The 24134-nt window shown below is 39.7% G+C and overlaps 1 long non-coding RNA gene across 1 annotated transcript; it reads right to left on the bottom strand.

Moving 5' to 3' along the window:
• Positions 1–9932: 9932 nt before the first annotated feature.
• Positions 9933–14763, bottom strand: LOC148973645 (uncharacterized). Its single transcript, XR_016146453.1, has 3 exons — positions 14484–14763; positions 10808–12761; positions 9933–10710 (listed from the first exon to the last, which is right to left on the bottom strand). It is a non-coding gene; the product is annotated as an uncharacterized LOC148973645 (long non-coding RNA).
• Positions 14764–24134: the final 9371 nt, after the last annotated feature.

A 24134-nucleotide genomic window follows, 5' to 3' on the forward strand; every position in this document is an offset into this window, starting at 1 on the left:
ATGTGTGTGTGTGTATTTATATATACAAAATAATTATATACAGCACACACAAATATATTATGTAAACACAGACTTTTATTTTGGATGCGATTAATCGCAATTAATTGTTGCACAGCCCTAATTTAAATATATTTGTAACCACAATTGTAAATATTATAATGCTACAGTTACAGTTACAATTATAATCAATACTTTACATGTTCTTTAGTATTGTCAACACATCAAGTGTAGGCCTACTTCTTTAAAGCACGGCAAAAGATTAAATCCATTATTTAAAGGGGTCATATAATGGTTCATGCACTTTTACAAGTTGATTGTACTGAAATGTTTGTTAGCAGTGCCTGTGCACATATAATGATAAAAATCCATCCAGTGTTTTTGTTTTAATTTCCTTATGTATTCCCGGGTTTAAATTGAGCCGTTCGACCGTGTGACGTCACACGGTCTGACACCCCTCTCACGATTGTTAATTGACAGCAGCGTTTCAACACAGATCTGCATTTAGTGAGCTGTCATCATCCGTCATTGTTAATACGCAGGAGCAGAAAGGCGTCTAGTGATCTGTTCTTCGGTGTAATAACAAACACAGTCATTTTGATGTTCCTAAATCCGAACCGCTGAAGACGCAGTTCGGCTGAGTTTTGTTTTCGAAGGGAATATTTCCCACGATCAACGTCAATGCTTGCATGTTTGTGCAAATAATTTCTCACCAGACTGCTTTATAAAAATGAGGATCAGTATGAGCTGGTTTTGCCAAGAAGCTGCTCCTGAAAAGGAAATCGGTACCAACTATTTCAACCCGATCTCACGGGAATTCGTACGAATTTTACGAGGTGGCTAATTCGTAACAATTCGTACGATCTCACTCGTACGAATTAGTACGATTTTGCTAAATCGTACATATTTTACGAATTAGCCAATTCGTATGAATTCGTACGAATGACCTACCCCTGACCCCGCCCCTAAACATAACCGTCACGTGGGTTTAGAAAAATCGTACAAATTCCTACGAGTGAGGTCGTATAATTTGAAAAAATTAGCCACTATTGAATCACTCGTACGAATTCGCACGAATTGGTCGTGAGATAGCGTAGACTACTTATGTTCCTTTTGGACCAGGTAAAATTTGTGTTTTTTTTTTTAAATACTACTGAATTTTTTTTAATAAAAGTATATTACACAGTTTTAATTTAGACCATAAACATTCATATTAACTTGTACAAAAATGGTAGGCTATTATATGACGCCTTTAAAAGTGCAAAGTCTTTAAAAGTGTCCTTGAGTGTGTTAAGAAATGGAATTGAAAGTGTACTCTCTTTAACTTCTAATTTATGAATATGTTATATTTCTTTTAAATATATACTTTAAGATTTGAAGTGCACCTTCAATACAAATAAAACACCCTTCTTTTTTACACTGGTATGCTAAATTGTTACCAGTGTTATGAAACACCTACAAATAAAGCTGTCAATGTCAAACTCAAGACTACTATTTTTTATGAAAAACACTGAAATAGTATGTATAAATGCATTTCTTAACATTGCTGTACAGAAGTTTGAGGGTGGTTCCCTGGACATCAAGCAATGCCACAATATGCTACTTGCAAACCTTGTATGCTTGGCATTTTGTGTCAAGAGTAATCTCAACAAGTTATTTCCTTGAGCTTTTCACATTTCTGATAGATAGGTGTTATGGATTTTGTTATCTCTACTTAAAATTCAGCTAAGACACTGTCAGGAGTAAAGATGAAAGGTGATTCAACAAGACCTAATACAATGCAGATTCCACTGACCTTATCATTTTCATCCTGCTAAAATACAAAGAAAAGTTACACTGCATTGAGCATTGTCCCTCAGGCAGATGTGTGCTGGTGCCTCACATAACGTCTTATGCTTGGTAACACACACTTATGTTTAACTAGAGTCAAAAAAATAGATACCAGTTTGCATGAAGGTCAAGATCAGGCCAATGTCAAACTGGTATACTTCAGGAACTCGAACTGTGCATGTGAAAAATGATGTGTTCAGCAATGTACAAGACTGTGTGCTACAAATAGCAGACCTTCACAGACATCATGTGAAACCACAGTGTTAATATTCATGCCAAAGACATTAGATACAGAAATACAGACAGGAGTGTGAGCATAACAAGAATAATACATAAACACACATACAATATTCCATTACACTCTATTAAAGTCCCAGACATGGTTCTTGGTCGCTCTCTGCATACTTAAGGTTTCAATATTCACAATGTAAAACCTGCTGTAAAACACATGCCTGTAATGTATTATTTAGCCACTCCCTGTAATAAAAGACATTCAAAAACAGTCATTTTTTTGCATTTTCTTGACATTGTTTTTCCATTATTTTCTCTTTAAACATTAATCAGTAGTTTTTTGGGCCACCCTCTCTTTCTGTCTGCTGCTTAAAGATTTAAATGTTGCCCCATCAGGATCTGGCCCGGGCTGTTTTGACAGGGCTCAGACAGGAAAATGTTTGGCAAAAATCTGCTGAATTAAAAATTTTTTTTCTCCTCCCCATCCCATTAACAGGAGATTGCTGGGACTGCAGTTTGCAGTGCTCAGAGAGAGTGCTGAGTTTGGCCTTTACGGCTCTCGGCTGTTGATAAAGGAAGTAGCCCAGTGTTAAAGAATTCCTCCATTAGCCCTGTTTAACCCCCCCCCCCCCCCCCCCCAACATACAATCATACTCAGTTTTGCCATCTTTGTGGGAACTGTCCATAGACATAATGATTTTTATACTGTACAAACAATATATTCTATCCCCTACACTAACCGTAACCCTCACACAACTTTCTGCATGTTTACATTTTCAAAAAACATCACTTAGTATGAGTTATAAGCTGTTTTCCAGATGGGGACCAAAAAATGTCCCCACAAGGACAAGGATTTCAGATATTGGCATATTTGTGGGGACGTTTTGTCCCCATAGTGTAGGTTTTACTAGGCCACATACACACGCACGCACACACACATACACAAACACACACACACACACACACACTAAAGTGCAGTCACCTACAATAGGTCTTATGTCAAGTCAGTATACTGTAATAATGTAATATTTAGTCAATCCAATATTATGTATTATGTAGAAATTTAGGTCTGCATCAATGCTACGAAAACATTACTTTGTATGTAATCGTATACAGTGCGAAGAAGAAATTTGTGGATAGAAACCAGATTAGATGTTTCATTTTTACTTTGTGTCTAATACCTAACCTATAAACACTAATAATATACCTTAAAACCAGTAAAGAAATTTCCAATAATTATTATTGTACATAATTATAAATATTGTGTTTACCAGCTGAAGAAATATTAAGACAGAAACATCTAAAGTTGTTAACAGCTCAGTGTTGTATGATCTCTTCATTTAATTCAGTAAAAATGTAATTCTAGATTTATTTATGTGGCCAGCCACAGCGCCCATTCTCACTCCCAAGGCGTCACCTAACTGACGCCTTGGGAAGCATTTGACCATGCTTCAATATCTGACGCTTTAGGCGCCCTTTAGCGTCAGTTAGATGACGCCCTAGGATCGTGTGTACCCTACCCCCACCCCATACCTAAACCTAACCGCGTCCTCTAAAGCCTAGTTCACACTACGTGATTTTAAGCCCGATTTAAGCCCGATTTGCAAATCGTTGAGTCGCCGACAAGTCAGGGTGTTATCGCGTGCAAATCGCGGGCGATTAGCGGACGATTAGCGGACGATTAACGCTCGCCAATCCGTTAGTGTGAAAGAGCCAACAACGCATCAAAGACAGCTCGCAGACACCTCGCAGACAGGTCACCGAGCTCAGAAAAATATCTAGCATGCTAGATATCTCGAGCAGTCGCGCGACTCAATCTCAGTGATGTCATGAGTACAGCCAATCATAGCAACGCATGGGTTGAGGACACCAGGTAAATCTTACTTTTTCTTTTTTGCATTTTTTTTTCTCAGAGCAGATCGTCGAGCAAACAGTGTGCAGCACTAGTTTCTGTCTGACGTCCATATTCGCGTGTTGTGTTCTTCTCTGCAGTTTCGCGTCATTTCTGGTTCGTTTTATTGCGTGGTTTTTCGTTACAAAACGTGGTTTCTAGACCAGATAGAATCGTGTTGTTGTCAACTCGTTATTTGTTTGATTATTTTCAGGATTTAGACCGTATTATAGTACTGAAACAGCTCTCATTGAGTCACAAATGATATGCTCTTATCATCCGATCGTGGTTGTATCTCTATGTAGTGCGTTTTCAACTCGTGTAGTGAGTTACCTCCTGTTGTGGATCAATCACGTTGTGTTGTGTTGTGTGAACAGCTAAACAACTTGAACACTCATGATTTCACTGAGAGCAAGTCATGTAGTGTGAACTGCACAGTTCGGCCTGACATTTTAAAATCATGTAGTGTGAACTAGGTAACTGACGCTTTCCTTTAGCGTCAGTTATATGACGCCGTAGGATCGCGTCATGTAATTGACGCTAAAGGGCGCCTAAAACGTCAAATATTGAAGCATGGTCAAAGGTGACGCCTTGGGGTGAGAATGTGTTGCCACCCATATGCGTGGAAACGACATAGTTGAAGGATCTCACATACCCACTAAAGGTGGTCTTGTGATTTACAGAGGGTAATGAAAGTACAGACCCATGCAGAGATCTTGGATGAGAAGATTAACAATGCAATCATACACATACTTTTTTTTCACTTCATATATATATATATATATATATATATACTGTATATATAATACAATTTAAAATAAGTGTTTTCTATTTGATGATATTTTAAAATGTAAATTATTCCTATGAGGTCAAAGCTGCATTTTCAGCATCTGCACTCCAGTCTTTAGTGTCACATGATATTTTAGAAGTCATGCTAATATTGGCTAATATTACTTATTATCATCATTGTTGAAAACGGTTGTGCTGCCAAATATTTGTGTGAAAACTGTGATAATTTTCTATGTATTCTTTGATTGAATATCTTTTGTAACATTATAAATGTCTTTACTGTCACTCTTGAACAATTTAATAAATCCTTCTTTTTAAAAAATCTTTTTTTAAAATTTGAATGGTAGTGCATATAAATCAGATTGTGGAAAATGTGGAAAATGGAACATTTTTATAGATGGGACATTAAGCACCACAACACAACATAATGAATGTTCCTTTAGAACCAAATCCGCATATTAGACTGATTTCTGAAGGATCATGTGTCACTGAAGACTGATCACAGGAATAAAATACATTTTAAAATGTCACAGCCCTGTCAAACTCCAACAAAGACAAAAAAGCACCATAAATGTGGTCTATTTGAATTTGAGTTTGGTAATTGAAGCTCTTTCAAAATGTTATTAGTGCACTGCAGATGTAAGCAACCATTCTTAAAAATAAAGGTTCCAAAAGTGTGTTTTGGCAGCGATGCCATAGAAGCAATTCGGGTTACCCTCCAAAGAACCTTTCAGCGAGAGTTCTTAAAAGATCCACTCTTCATTTCTTTTTCTTAGTGTGAAGAAAATGTTAATTATCTAAAGAACCATTTTCCCTTTGTGCAAAGAAAAGTTTCCATGGATAAAGGTTCTTCATGGAACAATAGATGCCAGTAAAGTCAAGTCAAGTGAACTTTATTGTCATGTCTGCTATATGAAATTGTAGGAAATGTCAGGCCTCGACAGACCACAGTGCTACATATTTAAACATGAATATAAACATATAAACAGTAGAAGTCTAAATGAAGAGTTCAGATGCAAAAGCCTCTAAATGCCATTTGAAATTTGCTTCTTTAATGATGATTTTTATCAAACTTGTATATTTAAGTTCAGTAATTTCACTTAAATAACAATTAATAGGTAATTATCATTGCAATTTAAGTGAAATCACAGAATTTAAATATACAAGCTTCATAAAAATGATCATTCTAGAAGAAAATTTCAAATGGCACTTAGAGGCTTTTGCATCTGAACTCTTCAAATATAAAAGTATAAACCTGTATGCATAGCTAACCTACTGAAAGAAGTAATCTAACTTTACATCTAATACAAATACTAGTATACATATACATTTAATCTAACAAATACATAATGTAAAACTATATATTTTACATTTATATCAGGGGCGTTTCATCCGAGGAGGCGAGGGAGACGGTGCCTCCTAAAAAAATGGATGAGAAAATAATTCATATTAGAAAAATAAAACAACGCAAATATTACAAAATGTGGCATTAAAAAGAGTACAAATCACTTATTTTTTCTAACGTAACAGTGTCAACATGTGACACCAGTAAGTAAAGTTACTGCGGGTCTCTCTTGCCTCCCCTGAGCCCATTGAGTTACAACAGACTCTCTAAAGTCTGTATTAGTGTACTGTAACAACATGAGGGTGAGTAATTTTTGGGTGAACTATCCCTTTATAAAGTGATAGCTCACTTTGAAATTAATTTTTGGTATGTTTTAGCTTACCTCAAGGGCATCCGAGATGTACAGTAGGTGTCTTTGTTTCCGCAGTAGTTTATTTTTTGATATATTTAGGTCAAACCGTTATAATGCAGATCTATGGTCACCAGTGATGCGCGGGTCAATGTATAAACAACCCGCAACCGACCGACGTTTTCAACTACCCGCCCGCAACTCGGACCACAAAAAAAAAAGTAAAAAAACATTGTACCCGACCCGCTTCCTGACCGCATTTTTTAAAATTAGTAAATGCTCATCGGAGCGTTATTGGGCCATAGACGTGTAACAACACAGCGTCGCAAGAAGACGTAAGTTAGGCCTACACATAACAAAGGCAAAGCCAGCACTTTCGCCATCATCTTTCATTATTTCAGCAAATGTCTCCCACACTTTTACTCTTTCTATTTGTGTATTTGCGGAGCTTCCACTCCCCAGTCATCACCTTTTCTCTTGCCGCCTCCATCTCTCTGCAGACTGTAGTGACCATGGCCGGTTCGTGAACGAATCGTTCTTTTGAACCGGTTCTTTTTAGTGAACCGGTCGAACCAGTACACTAAATCGAACTGAATCGTTCGAAACAGTTCGCGTCTTGCGTCAGTGCTGATCCACAAGTTACTGAAGTTACTCACTTTCAGACATGCCTGACAGTCGCCTACGAATCGAAATAAATCAATATCCTGAATTATATTTTACTCCAGTAACTCCAACAGTTCACTGAACCGAGACATGTGCCACTGTTGAGAGAAGTGATGAGCACGAGCAGCTGAGACTGCGTATACCGAACGCACAGGGACAGCGGTTCTCCAATCACTAGTATAGAACCGAGAACTGTTTAGACTGAGCTTGTGTGTTATCTTCGTGCCAGTTATTGCAGCCAATAATGTGTAGGGCTGTATATTTCATCAAACATGGTGTCTAGTACTATATTAATACAAATGTTTAATTGGCATCTTTTTTCAAACGACCCGACCGACCGCGACCCGAATATCATTAAAAACATTTTTGGATGACCCGTAACTGCGGGTAACCGCGGGTGACCGCAGGCACCCGCTCATTTCGGATCAACCCGCGCATCACTGATGGTCACCACCTCAAAGAGAGCATGCACATAGAAGTCCAAATTAAACATGATTTAATGTCTCGTAAATGTAAGTACACATTGATGGCCTAAGACACAAAACAAGCTTTTTGTGTGAGAAAACAAACAGTATTAATATTTTTTTACCACTTGTAACGTCCAAGTTACCTGAGGGCACGGGCGCTTCGGTCTGAGCAAGCACCGGAAAGCTCCGGAAGTGATCTCTCATTAAATCATGTTTAATTTGAACTTCTCTGTGCATGCTCTTTGAGGTGGGGACCATAGACCTCTATTATATGACTGACAGACAAGAATGGTTCGACCTAAAAATATCAAAATTGAAACTACTGCGGAAACAAAGACACCTACATCCTGGATATCCTAGGTAAGGTAAAACATACCAAAAATTCATTTCAAAGTGAACTATCCCGTTAAGGCCTTACAAACACTTGCCAGTGTGCTTAAAAAACATGAAATTGAGGCTCATGTTGAGTAGTTTTCATGTTATGTGTGTGTTTCTTTGCAGCAGTGACTGGCCGTCTTGTAATATGGCCTCCGTATGGCAGGTACAATATAATCGCCTTGTATCTTAATACAAAGGTTTGCCATCTGTAGCTTCAGAGGGCCTGGCTATAACCATATTAATTAATCAGTGGACTGGGCAAACAGCTCATTAGAGTAGGAGCTGACCCAAGGGCAAGGAGAGTCCTTGCACAGTGGCAGGAGCGTGAACCAGAGCCATTGGCGACGTTATTAAGACACTGCCAGCTAATGAAGGTGACAAGAGAGGAAGGCGGCAAAAAAAAATCATTTACCGAGAGAGATATCAATCCAATGAGCTGCAAGAACAGCGAAATTGAAGATATAGATCACCAATCCCTTTATGGGGATGAAGGGAAACGTGGGATAATTTCCCTGATAAACACGGTGCTGACATTGCCATATAAACGAGCGCGGATTTATCCCTGCGGAGGCAGATGAGATGACTGCGGTTCGGAGGTCTTGGTGAACTCATAACAGCACTGGCAGGCAAAATAAAAATCAACAACTAGGCAAGGCGCTGATAGCAGTCATCCATTCCACGCAAATTGAACTGTCACCTTTAGTGTCACTTTTCCAGCCGAGCAGATGAAAAAGACAACCGCGTGGCGGTAATGTTCCGCAAAATTAATTCCTGGTGGGAGAAAAAGACGTCGAAACATCAAACAGATAAAGACTCTCTGTGTGGAAACAGTCTCGCGGGGCCTGTTTACGTCTGTAGTGATCTATTCACCAGCCCTCCTTTGTTAATATGACAGGGTTTGTCATCCATCCCTAAATAAATGGAGCTAATTTATCCCCTGGGAAAGCATGCAATGTCAGCGAAAATAACAACACGGCTTATTCTCCAAATCATGGTGACTGTGCCGATAACGGGTCATATGACCAAACTCATTTGGCACGACAAATGAAAAGAGCGTTAATGCGTTCCGCATCTCGGTCAGTAAGCAAGAATGAAAACACCACAAATGATCATACTGATGACCAAATGATGCACTATTACACACGCAAATGCACAGCGAAAGAACTGATATATACATTGTATAGTGTCCTATCACAAGCCAAAATCAGAATAACCTTTGTGATACGGTGTTGAAGTCAATTAAAAAAATGTGATCATCTCTTATATTCAAAGGACATTGAGCTACTTTATGTTATTAATTACACGTTGAAAGGATTTGACTTCAAATCCAACGTACCTAAAAGCTGTGGAAAGTGGAAGTGTGTGTCTGCACTCTGGCTATAGTTCATCTATATAAGACTGTCTCCTTCTCACATTCACACACATACACGCTAGTCCTAATCCACTTAAATATTTATAAAGATTCCTATTATTCTATTAACTATTCATTGATTTATAATTTAAAAGATTTATTCTTGGCACTTAAAAAAACTGCTAGAATGACTTTCACCGATAAGAGATGTCGGGGGCCATTTATTTCTAGCGAATGTCAAATCTAGCCCCCTCTGCTGCTCAATTCCAAGAGATCGACATGCTTGGAGTCCATTTTCAATATTCATGCTGTTTGGCTGTTGTGCAGAGTAGCCTCGCCTATGGCAGGTCATGCTTAGTTGATTCTGGCTGTCGCTCCACAATGAAAATGCATGGCTGTGCCTAGTCTACTAGCTCTACTTATTGATTTATATCTAAAACAAGATCTTTTCCCTCTCACATGCACAGAAGCAAACGCCCACATGTCACACTCCTGTGCTCTCCATATCTCCTGAGTCCTGTGCCAGAGAACAATGTGATGGTTACTGCAGAAGGGCAAATCGTTTCACCCTCATTCATTGGGTTTTAGTATATCTGCATTTTATTAATCATACAGCATACTATGCCATGATAAACATAAGAGTGACATTCTTCAATATCTAAATAATAAAGTGATTCAAGTTAATTTGTCTAAGTGAGTTAATATCTCCGTTACATATGGGGTGAAACCTTTCAAAAACAACGCTGTGCCTTGTTTCACCTAAAACAACAACAACAAAAAAACGTTTCTTAAAGAAAATTGTTGTACATTTTGCATTGTGCCATTTTTAGAATTGAATTTGTGATAATTAGGCACGTGCCCCATAATCTTTATTGTGGTGTCATACTTTGCTGGTCTGTGCTCACAACCACAAAGGAGATTCAATTAACACACTTTATTAATTATCCAAAATACTCAGGAGATCACAGGAACAAACAGAAAAAAAGCAACACAGGATATTCGGCAGAGCAAATTCTGACTAAGGCTGAGCTGGGGGGACGTGGGAGCCCAATGGATTTGTGAGGACGACGGCCCCTGGTGAAGCCAAGGGGGCGAGAAGCCAAGGTGGAGCCAACTGGTCGACGGGCCGAGTAATGGGTGGCTCAGTGGCCCAAGGCAGAGCCAAGAGATCCACTTGCCAAGGCGGAGCTGGAGACTGGAAGACCCGAAGTGGATCCACACAGCAGAGTGGACTAAATAGAGGAGAAGCAGAGGAACTGAAGAGACCCGGTGGACCGAGGGGCAGACAAGCTGGCTGTCTTAGAAGGAGAAAGCAGGAGACAGAGGCCAGGAGGGACCATCAGAGACTTAGAGCTGGACGGGACCAGCCGAGATGCAGGAGACCTGGAGTTGCGTGGGACCAGTGAGGATGCAGAAGACCTGGCAATGGGTGAGAACAGCAGCCATTGGAGTAATAACCTATGAGGAATAACCTCTTCCATTTACTCATAAAATAATACAGAGGCTCATAGCTCACCCTCAGCGGTAGGAGTGTAGGGTGGGCTTCCCGCCTTCATAATCCACAAGCACTCCCATATACAGTAGATAGATGATACTGGCTCACACACCTGGTCAGAATTTCCATGGCTCCTGGCTCCAGGGTGATGATTGGCTCTGCCATTATCTTTGGCATCATGGCAGGCTCTTGATCTGTGTCTGCATTGGATCATGGCATTTTGTCCATGAAGGGTGCCAACTGGTCGACAGGCCGAGGTGGAGTAATGGGTGGCTCAGTGGCCCAAGGCAGAGCCAAGGGATCAACTTGCCAAGACGGAGCTGGAGACTGGAAGACCCGAGGTGGATCCACACAGCAGAGTGGACTAAATAGAGGAGAAGCAGAGGAACTGAAGAGAGCCGGTGGACCAAGGGGCAGAGAAGCAGGCTGTCTTATGCTACGTTCACACCGGACGCGAATCGCGCGTCAAATTCGCGCCTGACGCGTCTAGTTTGACGCTTGACCACTTTGTGTTAATTCGCGTGTCAAGAGCGAAACTGGCGCGCGTAAAAACAAAAGTTTGAAGCGAAATTTACGCGCGTGACGCGCGTCAGAACCGAAATCCGTTGGCGGTCATTGTTTTTATGTCGACCGAGCATTCATCAAGAGAGTTACCGCTCTGTATTTACTCTGGAGAGCAGAACAGCGGCGTGGGAATCATCGTCTCCGTATATTTGTGTCCACCGGACCCTTCAGAGCCGAACCGTTTGGCGAGTTTCACCATTTGCTCGCTCCAGGAGCTGCGCTGGATGACGGCCGTTGTCAGTGGTACTTCCGCCTGTCCCCCGCCCAGTTTGATGACATGTTGTCCCGCATCGGAGCGAGGATCACCCTCGCCCTCATCCATCTAATCTAGCTGTCATTTATTTTTGTTTTGATGATAAATAGAGCCAGCCTTCAAAAGTTATTAACCTGTCCTGTGATTTTTTTCTCTCTCACACGTCCAGACACGAATTTATGCACATATGTTGATTGTCTTTACAACATAATACTATTTCATATAATCTAGCTATGGAATGAATATATTCAATACAAAATGAACATGTCTCGTATATAGAAATAATGTTTTAAGTGATAAAACATTTGCTTTGTTGTGCATAATCCCACCATGCTTTTAGTCATATTAACAAAATAATTTATTGAAGCATCCAGATACTTCACCACGTGAGCAAGCAGCTAGGCTCCTGATTGGTTAACGGGGCGCGAATTCACGGCAAAGTTCAGATTTTTCAACTCGGGCGGCAAACGCGTGAATGCACAAATGGCACTAACTGAATCATTCGCGCTTAACGCGCCAGACGCTCAATTCGCGCGAACTTGACGCGCGAATGAGGCGTATCCGCGTCTTCCGCGCCTCGCTCCACGCCTCATTCGCGCCGCAGGAATTTTTCACGCGCGTAAAGCGTCTTTGCAGTGACTTAACATTGAAATCATTCGCGCCTGACGCGCTATTTGCGTCCGGTGTGAACGTAGCATTAGGAAGAGGAAGCAGGAGAGATGGTGACCAGGGTGATGACTGGCTCAGCCATTGTCTTTGGCATCATGGCAGCCTCTTGATCTGTGTCTGCGTTGGATCCTGGCATTTTGTCCATGAAGGGCGTGAGAAGTGGCTGGCTGGGCTCTCGGTCCAGAGGGGGGCTGAGTGGGGTGACATCTTCTTCTGTAGCGCAGACGGTTAATGGCGATCCGCAGATCACCTGAACCAACTCCACATAGGCAGAAAATGTCCCTCGAGGACCATCGACAGGCAGGCGTACCTTAGTCTGCTCGTTTAATCTGGTAAAATATAACATACACACAGGCTGGTTGGGGATGGACTTAAGCCAGATCTAAAAAGTCCCTTGTGGGGTCTTCGAGGGCCTGATCTCTATGCTCTAAACAGAGCAACTGGACAGAGGGTATATCCATTTTGTAGGGTTGGTTCTTCTTCCACAGTCTTCAGAGATTACAGACACACACAGGATAAATACAAACCAAACAATATATTAACAAGTGGAAACAAAGGAAATTTAACAAAGAGAGGTGGCAATGGTGAGTAATTAAATTGTAAACTATGACATTTGCATTTATGCATTTGGCAGACGCTTTTATCCAAAGCGACTAACATTGCATTTCAAGGTACACATTTACATTCTTATCAGTTCTTGCTTTCCCTGGGAATCGAACCCATTACCTTTGCGCTGCAAGCGCCAACGCTCTAATGCTAAATAACAGCATAACAAATGCTATGCTGTGTTATGCTAATGCAAACAGAGATGACAAATAACAAGCAATGAAAACGCAGCCAACGAGGAAACAAGGAAAATCCAACCAACACAAAAGAAACAAACATGACCCTGGCCTGGCATGTGGTGATGGAAAAAAAAAATTAATTTGCATTACTTAAAAGGAGCTGTATGCAAGATCGTGGCCAAAACTGGTACTGCAATCACTTTCAAATTAGGGTGTATCCCCGCCTTACACCATGACTCGAGATTGCCAGATCTCCTGCAGGTTCCAGCAGGAATGTAGGCTGCCACAAGAAGCTTCCAATTGCAAGTGACGAGTCCTACACAGTGAGTTTTTTTCTGTTAATTATTTATTTCAGACTTTTTAACAAACTATTTTAGATTCATATCGAGTTGTTTGGGGTTTCACAACGTTAGAATTTTTTTATTCGATTCCAACACGTTTGTATCTGCAGCTGTGGTAACAAGAGAAGAGCTGGCAACCCGAATGCGCAACACTACTGAGTCCGTGATTGGTAGATCGGTGGAGGGTGCCGCATCAGAACAAAACACAAGTTGACAACATCAACATCAGTCAAGGGATGCGACTTCACTTTTTAAATGACAATATCCTGGCTGGACTACTGTTGTCAGTGATATAAGTACTTAAAATGAACATGATTTCTTAATGTCTGGTGACATATCAGGTCTAGTGAAAATTTATGATTAATAGAAATAAATTTCTTGCATACAGCTCCTTTAATGCATTATTTCTATACTAAATTAAATTAAAGTATTGAATTTAATTACAATATTACCATTGAGAGTTAGAAAAAATCAAAAAAGCATCTGAATCCATTGCAGTAAAGAGAATAAAAAAATTGAAACTGAAATTTTGGCTCTCTTCATTCATGATTTGATACTGAATTGAATTGGCAACAGCCCACAGGAATTTGTGTCGTAATTGGAATCGCAATTATACGACAATTCACGATGACGTCACAACAATAATAGATGTTCTTCCGGGTGGCAAAAGCCGAAGCGTCCCTATGGCAACACTAGTAAATTGCTTGGAGGGAGACACACCGCCGACAGTAGCCTAATCTACATTTCAACAGTTGATTCAAAAACAGAAGTGGTGGAAATTCAGACATAGTTAAAGGACAACTCCGACGCAAAATTAACCTTTGGTCTATTACACATTGTTACCTAGTCAACCGTTATCTGAGATTTTTTTTCATGATTGCCGAATGTAAATAGTTTTATCTCTAAAAACAGTTTAGCCTATAATGCTAGTATAACGCTAGTCTATAGGGCATAGAGTAATGACAAATAAAAATCGCTTTTTATTACCACTAACAAGGCTCAAAATAGCCCCACAGTAACACGGTAGCACAATAAGGATCCATACATTCAAACCGAAGCATTGAGAACTTTGTCAGTGTCCATACCGTTTAATAAGAAGATATTTTATACACACAGTAAACTTCGCGAATACAGGAAGAAGCCATCTTGGAAAAATAGTCTCTACCAGTCGATGTACGAACGCCGATCCAAGTGCGCCGGTGAGATGTGAATAAAGTGATAATGTGAGCGCGAACAGTAGGCAACATGTACATATTAAAGAGAAGAAAATGGTTCGTGTTTGTGTTTCTTCCGGAAACAATGGACCATATGAGATTCTGCACAGTTCAGCGCACTTGGATCAGCGTTCGTAGATCGACTGGTAGAGACTATATTTTAAAGATGGCTTCTTCCTGTATTCGTGAAGTTGATTGTGTGTATAAAATATCTTCTTATTAAACTGTATGGACACTGACAAAGTTCTCAATGCTTCGTTTTGCATGTAGGGATCCTTATTGTGCTACCGTGTTACTGTGGGGCTATTTTGAGCCTTGTTAGTGGTAATAAAAAGCGATTTTTATTTGTCATTACTCTATGCCCTATAGACTAGCGTTATACTAGCATTATAGGCTAAACTGTTTTAATAGATAAAACTATTTCGATTCGGCAATCATGAAAAAAAATCTCAGATAACGGTTGAATAGGTAACAATGTGTAATTAGACCAAAGGTTGTCGCGCCGGAGTTGTCCTTTAACATGATCATTAGAGCTTAGATTCTTTGATCTAGAGACATGCACTCCCAACGCACTAGACCACGGCGCGGGACTAGATCTGATGGCCGAGTGCGAGCGGTAATGCATTCACTCTATGTGTGCGGATTGCAGGAGAATAAAACGATTTGCGGGACTCCCGAAAATTAGAAATATCTATGAATAAAACAAATAAAAACTAATACATTTGTATTCATCTGTTGCAGAAAAGCAACAAGAACAACTAAAACATAATAGAAATGATTTACATGGCAGAGTTTCTTTTTATAACATGACTGCAGCGATGAGCGATGTAGCCAATCACAGACATATGTGTTGATTTATTGAACGCAATGGCCAATCAGAAGCATTTACGATGAAGAAGCATTCACTCCTCACCGTTAAAAAGAAAGTAACACCGCTCAAAAGACCCACGTATTAAAAATGGTTGGGTTTAAATCAGGCTCAGGTTCATAATTAGAAGACGACATGCACTTTTGACGACGTCCACTCGCTTTAACCTCCTCACCCACAGGTTCAGGAAATCGATAAAAAAAACCTACACCTTTTGCTGTATATCTGGTGGCGCAACCCCAAACACAACATGTTTTCGCCATCGTTTCAACTTTGATCAACAACAATGATTTTAACTATGTAACTGTTCAGTTGCCAGCTGGATCTCTTCAGTTAGTCAATAGAAGCCGCTCGCGTTCTGCCACCCGGAAGTATCACGGTGCCTATTGTTTACAAACATTCTGAAATGCCGTATAGTAAGTTGAATTTTGAAAAAAGGAGAAATTTCACAAGTAATGGCATTCTGGGAAATTAAATCCTGGTTCATGCAATGAAAGTAAAGTATACATAAATTAGGTACAGGTTTTGACCTTCCAGACAAGGTTTAGACCAACTTTTGCCAAAAAAAAACCAAAAAAAAAAAAAAAACGAGAAGACTAGGAAGCCTACTTAATATGAGGACAGGAAGTGAGTAATTTGTTCTCTCATTTAAGAACTTGATGGCGGACTTTGTGCCAGACTTAGGCTGGATTCATCATAATTCCCTTTAGCTGAATAAAAAAACGCCAGGGAGAGGGAGAAAGAAGGAGAATGAAAGAAGAAAAGGAGAAGTGGAGAGGGCCAGGGAGCCTGCGGAGAGCAGATCAGAGTACTGAAAGGAAACATGTTTTCTTATAAGTTCAGTGAGTGACAAGGAAACCATTAACACACGCCGTCAGTGGAAGGGATTACGCCCCGTGCATGCTTGGCTATTATTCAGCCTAATTAAGTCTTTTGGCATGATTTCCCAAGAACAAAGCGAAAGAGGGAGCAGGGACGGCTTAATAGCTTTGGGGTGCCTGGATTCCAAAGAAGAGATATTAATATGCGCCTTCCTTTGGCGTATTATTTTTTCAGAGTTTATTAATCCCCTTTTTTGACAAACCACAATATGTGCTGCAACTCCCAGAGTTACGGACTTCTTAAGATGATTCTAATGCACACCATGTGCTCCTTCAATCAGTATTTTTTTAAACCATTAATTCTATCCTTCCTACTTGTTTCAGTATGACAAAAAGAAGGTTAGACGAATATAGTATACTTAATTCAGTTTAACTCTAAGTTTGGTGACTGTCAAAATGAATATAATTAGCTACAATATATTAGCTTACTTGCTTTCGATGCAAAATTAAGGAGTGTACAAGTGTTCAGACTTGGCATGTTTGGTCAGCCCATTCTCACTGGTCAAGCATTTGACCATGCTTCAATATCTGACGCTTTAGGCGCCCTTTAGCGTCAGTTAGATGACGCCCTAGGATCGCGTGTACCCTATCCCCACCCCATACCTAAACCTAACCGCGTCCTCTAACTGACGCTTTCCTTTAGCGTCAGTTAGATGACGCCGTAGGATCGCGTCATGTAAGTGACGCTAAAGGGTGCCTAAAACGTCAAATATTGAAGCATGGTCAAAGGTGACGCCTTGGGGTGAGAATGTGTTGGTTTGGTTCGATTAAAATGACCCCTGGTGCTCTGTTAGTGTGGTTCATTTGAATAAGTGTGAATGTTGCCATCTGAACCCTGGTTCAGATCTCGAATCTCGGACTGCAACATGTAGTAGTGCGCGTTGTCCGGATACTAACGCCCATTACCTTTACGGGCGAAACGTGAATAATGGTGTCGAACTGCAGTATCAGTTTGAGGCAGAATCAGACCGAGAAAGCCGCGATGAAGAGAGTCAAGCAGAAACTCACCACAAACTTCTCTTACTAAACGTTTCTGAATGATAATTTGCTACATTTTTTAACTTTATACACGTTTGTTTTTATACACGTTGGCATTAGTTTACGTTCTTGATCAAGAACGTTCTTCAAATGCAACATGGTTCAAAGACATGTAAACAAACCAAAAACATACCTGTTTTTTCTCGTCATAGTCGCCATGTTGTCCATCACAGGTCTGTACAGGCGTCTGAACCGTGTCTCCTCTCAACAGATCTTCGTTTGTGTGTGTTTTTGACCCCTTTACTCATTAATAAGCTCTTCATGAGTTATCAGCTGGTCAAAATAGCATCATAGGTTACGCACATACAGCGAGAGCATTTAGCCAATCACACTGCGTTGTTTTGGATGTTCAGTAAGTTTTGTCGCAAAATATACAGTACATAATAAAAACCAACCAATCAGGTTGTGAACATATTTCTATTCCTTTAGATTCGGAGTTAAAATGCCAATGAACAGGACCAAACAAACCAAGTGAACTGAACTACAAGCATGAACATACCATAGCTTTTTAACACGACTTTGTCTTCACGTACGGTAATAACATAGTTACAACATGGTAAAAAATTTGTCTTGTGTTTCCATTTACAGTGTTCATTCAATGAAATCACAACACAGATCTTGGGTTATGTTTGTAATAGTCATACAATCTGCTTGCACTATTTCTTCAATATACAGTATATGAAGAGTTCAGATGCAAAAAGTGCCATTTGAAATTTTCTTCTAGAATGATCATTTTTATCAAGCTTGTATATTTAAGTTCAATAATTTCACTTAAATTGCAATGAGGATTACCTATTAATTGTCATTTAAGTGAAATTACTGAACTTGAATATATAAGTTTGATAAAAATGATCATTTTAGAAGAAAATTTCAAATGGCACTTAGAGGCTTTTGCATCTGAACTCTTTACTTTGTAATTTTATTTTCTGTGCATCGAACACCAAATATGTGCAGAATACAACACATATACACTCAACCTTTAATTTACAGTTTGACCAATGAACCAGAAGTTGTATATGAAAATATTTTTGTCAAAACGCTTTCACACTAGATATGGTCTGATATATGGACATCAAATTGTTGTAATGGGAATGTTAAAGGATACAGTACTTTTCTGTTCTTCCTCCTTAAATTAAACAGAAAATATGAAGGATTCATTTGCTTGCTTTTCATAACATTGGGGCTATGTATTACTTCAGTTAGCAAGGCCTTGTAAAATAGGTGTGACAAAAATGAATGACATGACATCTTTGGCTCTCAGAACAAGATAACTGTCATATTATAGCCACCGAGTGGGGAAAAACTCGACAGTGCATCATGAACGAAAGATATTTCTCATGCCGCATGAGTGAATCCACAGTATCTCTCTCAAGCCATTAGACATGAAACCCCTGCGGTCGAGCGCTGAGAGTATGTGAGTAGACATGATCTCTGATGCACTGACACACACCAGATAAGAGGAGACACGTCTAATGGAGCAGAACGCCAGAGACCTCGAGAGACACTTAGAAGAGAGAGAGAGAGAGAACGACAGAGGGGGAATCTTTGGTAAATCTAGTCACATGACTGACAATATTAAGTTGTCAGTGTGTATGTGTGTGCGTGCAACAGTGCATGTGATGTAATGAAACTACAGTAATCAGTCTTATTATATAAGCAGCTCAAGTCATAATAAATACTGGTAATAATATGAAAGCAATAATAATAATGTATTTAGAGAATAATAACGTGACAAGGGTAGTTCCATCAATAATAAATACTTTATATTTAATGGACGTTTAGATTAAAATATGTACAGATGGTTTACAAATAATGTTTATGTATAAACCACATAATTATTTAATTATGTTTTTTTTATAATTATTATTACTAATATGTCCAGCGCAAACAATGATCATTATATGGTATTGTGACATTACCTCTAAACTTTTGTTTTGTCAATAATAATGGATTCTATATACTGTACATTGTGCATTATTTCGATTTATTACTCTATAGCCTCGAGAAATAAATGAAAATTGAATAGCCTTCAAAAGTATTTAGACATTGCATTAGATAAAAAAAAACAAAAAACAAGTGGCATCTGGAAACAAATACAGCAGGAATTGTTTTCTCAGAACTGCATTTTTGGTGATTTTTAGTGGATGTATGAAGTCAGTTCTATTCACAGGTGACATTTAGCTGGATATTTTGTCATCTAACGCAAAGACATTCAGATCATTTTAAGCATTACTTGTGTCGCATTTGACGCCAAAATGAGCTCAACCTGTGGTTTGTGTAAAATGTGTTTCAGTCCTCCCACAGAGTTTGATACAGTACATCGTGGTGAAATTACCATCTCTTCTAGCCCTTAAGCGTGCAAAAATGGCATGACCAGTTAAAAGCAGTCACACCAATAACGCTGCATGGCTTCAGCCTCTGGATCTATAGGCTGCCACCCGAGCACATACATTTTTAATTTGCCCTCGCTCTCATTCTATCCCTGTCTCTTCCTCATTCCTTGCCCAGGCCTCTGTTTAGAGCCTAATTATCCTTTGCCTTCTGTTCAAGACTCTCTTAAATGTGATAAAAAACAGTCACTTCCAAAGCAAACTAGTTCTTAATTTTCCCTGACAGGCTCCTTTAAACATGTGGGCAGAATGCACAGTCTAATTGAAAGCACATTCCTATTCCAAACAAATTAAGCACAATTAAGGCCTCTGAGTTATGAGTATCTATCATGATGAGATGTTTTTGTAAAAATCACCACATTTAGATCAAAGTCGGCCAACCCTTTCCTTAATAGCCTCATTAGAGTCCTCTGCAATGGGCTTCATAAATACAGGGCCAGCGAGTTTCATTTGGGAATTACTCTAAAAGAGGACCCTAAAACTAATTGTTTCCACATTTCCATAAAAGCTTCGTCTGTTTTAGGTAGAAACATAACGAGATATTTTCTCTTTTTTTTCTAAGCTTTCTGTCTCTTTGTGGCATATAATTCAGTGGTCGTTTTATCTAAACCATGATTTATTCATTCTTTCGAGACCATTGTAGGATGTTGCTAGAAACAGCGAGACGGAAATGAAAAACGAAAGAAGTGCAAACATTTTTAACAGGCCATAACAATGACCTCTGCACATCATCAAGAACGAACGCAAACAAATCAGTCGTATCGTGACATCATCTCTAAACTTTTGTTTTGTCTAAAGTACTTAAAGTGATTCATGAATGGAGCACTGCCGCCGAACAGAGCCATGGCGGAGAACCACATCTTGCTCTCCCTAGCAAAATTGCCACTTCAACTCAGCTCTGGTTAAATTCAGCTTCTTATATGTGCAAGCACACTTTAAATCTGACATGTTTTTCCAATTTTGAGGAACATTTTATCGCTTAGATGTAGAAGGGAGGGAGAGACTTCTGAACGTGCAGACAGATAGCAGGTTTAGAACATTTCTCAACTCTGAGTTGAGTTGAGTAGAACATTTGCAGCTGTTTATATTGCATTGGCTATGAAATAATTCAATTATACAAATGATTTATGATTTTTTACAACAAAAAAAATGCAATGTGTGTTATTGGTGAAATGATTAAAACGCAAACCAGTATTAAAGTCAATACCATTTTTTTTGTACATAATTTGCCTTTTCATCAAAATAACTCTACCTCTACTTTTAAACTTTTATTTTTAACAAGAATATTGCAACAAAACCAAACACTTAGCGACTATACGATGAACTGTGACATCAAAGTCCATATAAAGTAGGTATCAAGATTTTAAGTGCCCTCCAAAAAAAAAAAAAATCGCAACTGGTGAAACATCTAGGGCTAGGCTATAATAATGTAATTAAATACAATGACAAACATCTTTTCTTGTGGAATATTATGTTTCATTGAGAACTTTCAGCCTTAAAGGGAACCCCGGGAATTAAGACTTGTATGGCTTAATATGACGTAAATACGGTAGAAAACCCATTAAAAATTCATAACGGTATATCATTACGTTATATATCACCGCAACACAACTCGGGAATACACAACTCGGAAAATAAAATACTGATATGATGTCACATTGTGCAGCTTTTGATGTAATTTTCAGCCGAAGGGCAACAAGAGAAGTGATGTAAGTTTTCACTGTATATTTTCCTAGTGATAAGAAGAGTATAGAATAGGAAGATGCCTGTAGACAAATAAAACTTCCTTAAAACCTGTGTTTTTGTTCTCTCCACTTAAGCTCTGATGCCTTTGAGGCTTTTAGTAGACCACATCTGAAAGAGCTTACAGGTGGCGATGGATAGCGTAGGCTTAAAATACAAATGCCATGCCATTGATTTTTCCCCACAAGAAGTCTAAATGCCCCCGGATATCGAGTGAAATCCGTCCTGAGAAACGGCAGAGACAAGAAACACTAGATGCCATCCTGGCAGGATATAAACATGCAGACGCTTGTCATGATGCTGTAGCCACTGAAGGAGAAAGTTCAAGTTAATTTGTGGAGAAACCTGACGATTCTTCAGTTTCACTGCAGTCAGTAAGGGCACAGTGTTCTCTAGTTATCATGGAGCAACGCAGACAATCGTCAGGTTCCTCTACGAATAAGCTTGAAAGCATTGAAGACTTACATCGCTTCTCTTGCTGCCCTTCTACTGAAAATTACAACCAAAAGCCATGATTCAGTAAGAGACATAATTTACGTTATATTAAGCCATACAATTCTTAGTACCCGGGGTTGCCTTTAAGGGGGGGGGGGGGGGGGGGGGGGTTAGGGAGTTTGACTGCTTTTTTTCTTTGCATGATTGTGTTTATGGGGTGCAATATAACATGTATTTGTGGTTTTTCTTTTTAAAAAGTCTTATTTTTCATAAACTTCACCTTTATTGTCAGCTTTATTGACTTCCTGATTCTCTGAAACCACTCCCTCAGAAACAGGCAGTGGGCTCAGATTGGTTAGTTTGGGCCGGTGTGTTGTGATTGGCTAAACTAAGTAGTGCGCGTTGTCCGGATACTAACGCCCATTACCTTTACGGGCGAAACGTGCATGTCATGTGCTCCGGTCCATATGTAAAATGTTTTTGAGGCAGAATCAGACCGAGAAAGCCGCGATGAAGAGAGTCAAGCAGAAACTCACCACACACGGCTCTTACTAAACGTTTCTGAATGATAATTTGCTACATTTTTTAACTTTATACACGTTTGTTTTACACAATAGCATCTGACTGGCAACAATAGCAACTGACTGGCTACTAAACTAACACAGTCTCATCCCAAATCGTCATATAACTGACGTTTTGGGACGTATTTTGACCATACGTCAATATCCGCCTTTTTAGGGCCCCCTTAAACGTCGGTAGATGGCGATCCCGGGCCGTCATACAACTGACGCTTTACCTTTAACGTCAGTTAGGTGACGGGTTAGGTTTAGGGTTAAGTTTAGGTATGGGGTAGAGTTAGGATCCCATAACCTCATCTACCGACGTTTAAGGGGGCCCTAAAAAGGCGAATATTGACGTATGGTCAAAAGACGTCCCAAAACGTCAGTTATATGACGATTTGGGATGAGACCGGGTTGACTAAACAGCGTTGGCATTAGTTTACGTTCTTGATCAAATTGAAAATAACGTCATAAAGTATACATGAAAATTACATTTGCAACATTAGTACATATACAAAATTAAGGTCCATAATGTTTGTACGCGTTTGTTGTAGACACAAAATAGCATAACTAGTAGCCTAGTGGCTATAAAGCCAGCGCTGGCATTTGAAAAAAAAATAAAACACAAGGCTACGTCTGCAATTATACATGCAAATACATTTAAAATGATTAAGTCTTAGCCTACTTACAGGTTGTGGCCCAACAACTGCTGCCTCTGGTTTTAAAGTTGGAACTGCTTCATGTTTTAGTAACAGTTTCTTGTTGAATCCGGCATTGAATTCGTGGAGATTCTGGAAGCTGTCTTCTGTAAAATGTGCAGCACAGAGAGCTAGATTACGATCGTCATTTTCAGGAACATAATCAAACGTAAATTGTATCTATTGTTGACGAAGTACAGCGTCCGTGGGAAGCTCGAACACAGAAGACCTGACAGCTGGGTGAACACAACACACTCGACGTGCCGCAGAAATATGCGCATGCCCTTTTTTGCATATTCCGGAGGGAGGGGTTGATGTAAATGTGTGCGTTAGTGACGTCTAAAACCCAGCTGTAGTCCCAATCCAGTCGTTTTTGTAGGCAATATACAGTGTTGGGGTAGCTTCCTACTTCCGCTAATTTCATTTCGCTCCTGTAGTCCGTCTGAGATAGCAGCATATCTTTCAGTTTTCCACCGGCCTGAAAACAGCCGGCCAATCAACGAACAGAGGGCGGGCTAAGAGCCGTGACGTAGACGCTAAGCGCCGAGTGTACATTGTAGGTTAGAGAAATCGAAAACCTAAATGACCGCAGAAATGGGAAACAAGACAAGGGATGCAATTCGCTCTGTTATCGAGAACATTCCGGGGTTTTTCAAACTGAAGCAAAAATCGTTTACAGCCACGTTCACTCCGGTATTTCGCTCGCATCATCAAGTGTTTACAGCCAGGACCGGCGCGTGCACTTCTGCCACTCTAGGCGAAAAACAATTTTGCTGCCCCTCTATTTGCAACGTATACCAGCAAAAACCAGCATGCTTGGCCATTATGTAGCTTGCACAACGCGCATACACTTTGATTCTTTCATCAACACAGATGCAGGCGTTTTTAGTTTTGCAAATCATTATAACA

This window comes from Pimephales promelas, chromosome 14 (assembly GCF_988280905.1).
Source record: "Pimephales promelas chromosome 14, fPimPro1.hap1.1, whole genome shotgun sequence".
Lineage (NCBI taxonomy): Eukaryota > Metazoa > Chordata > Actinopteri > Cypriniformes > Leuciscidae > Pimephales > Pimephales promelas.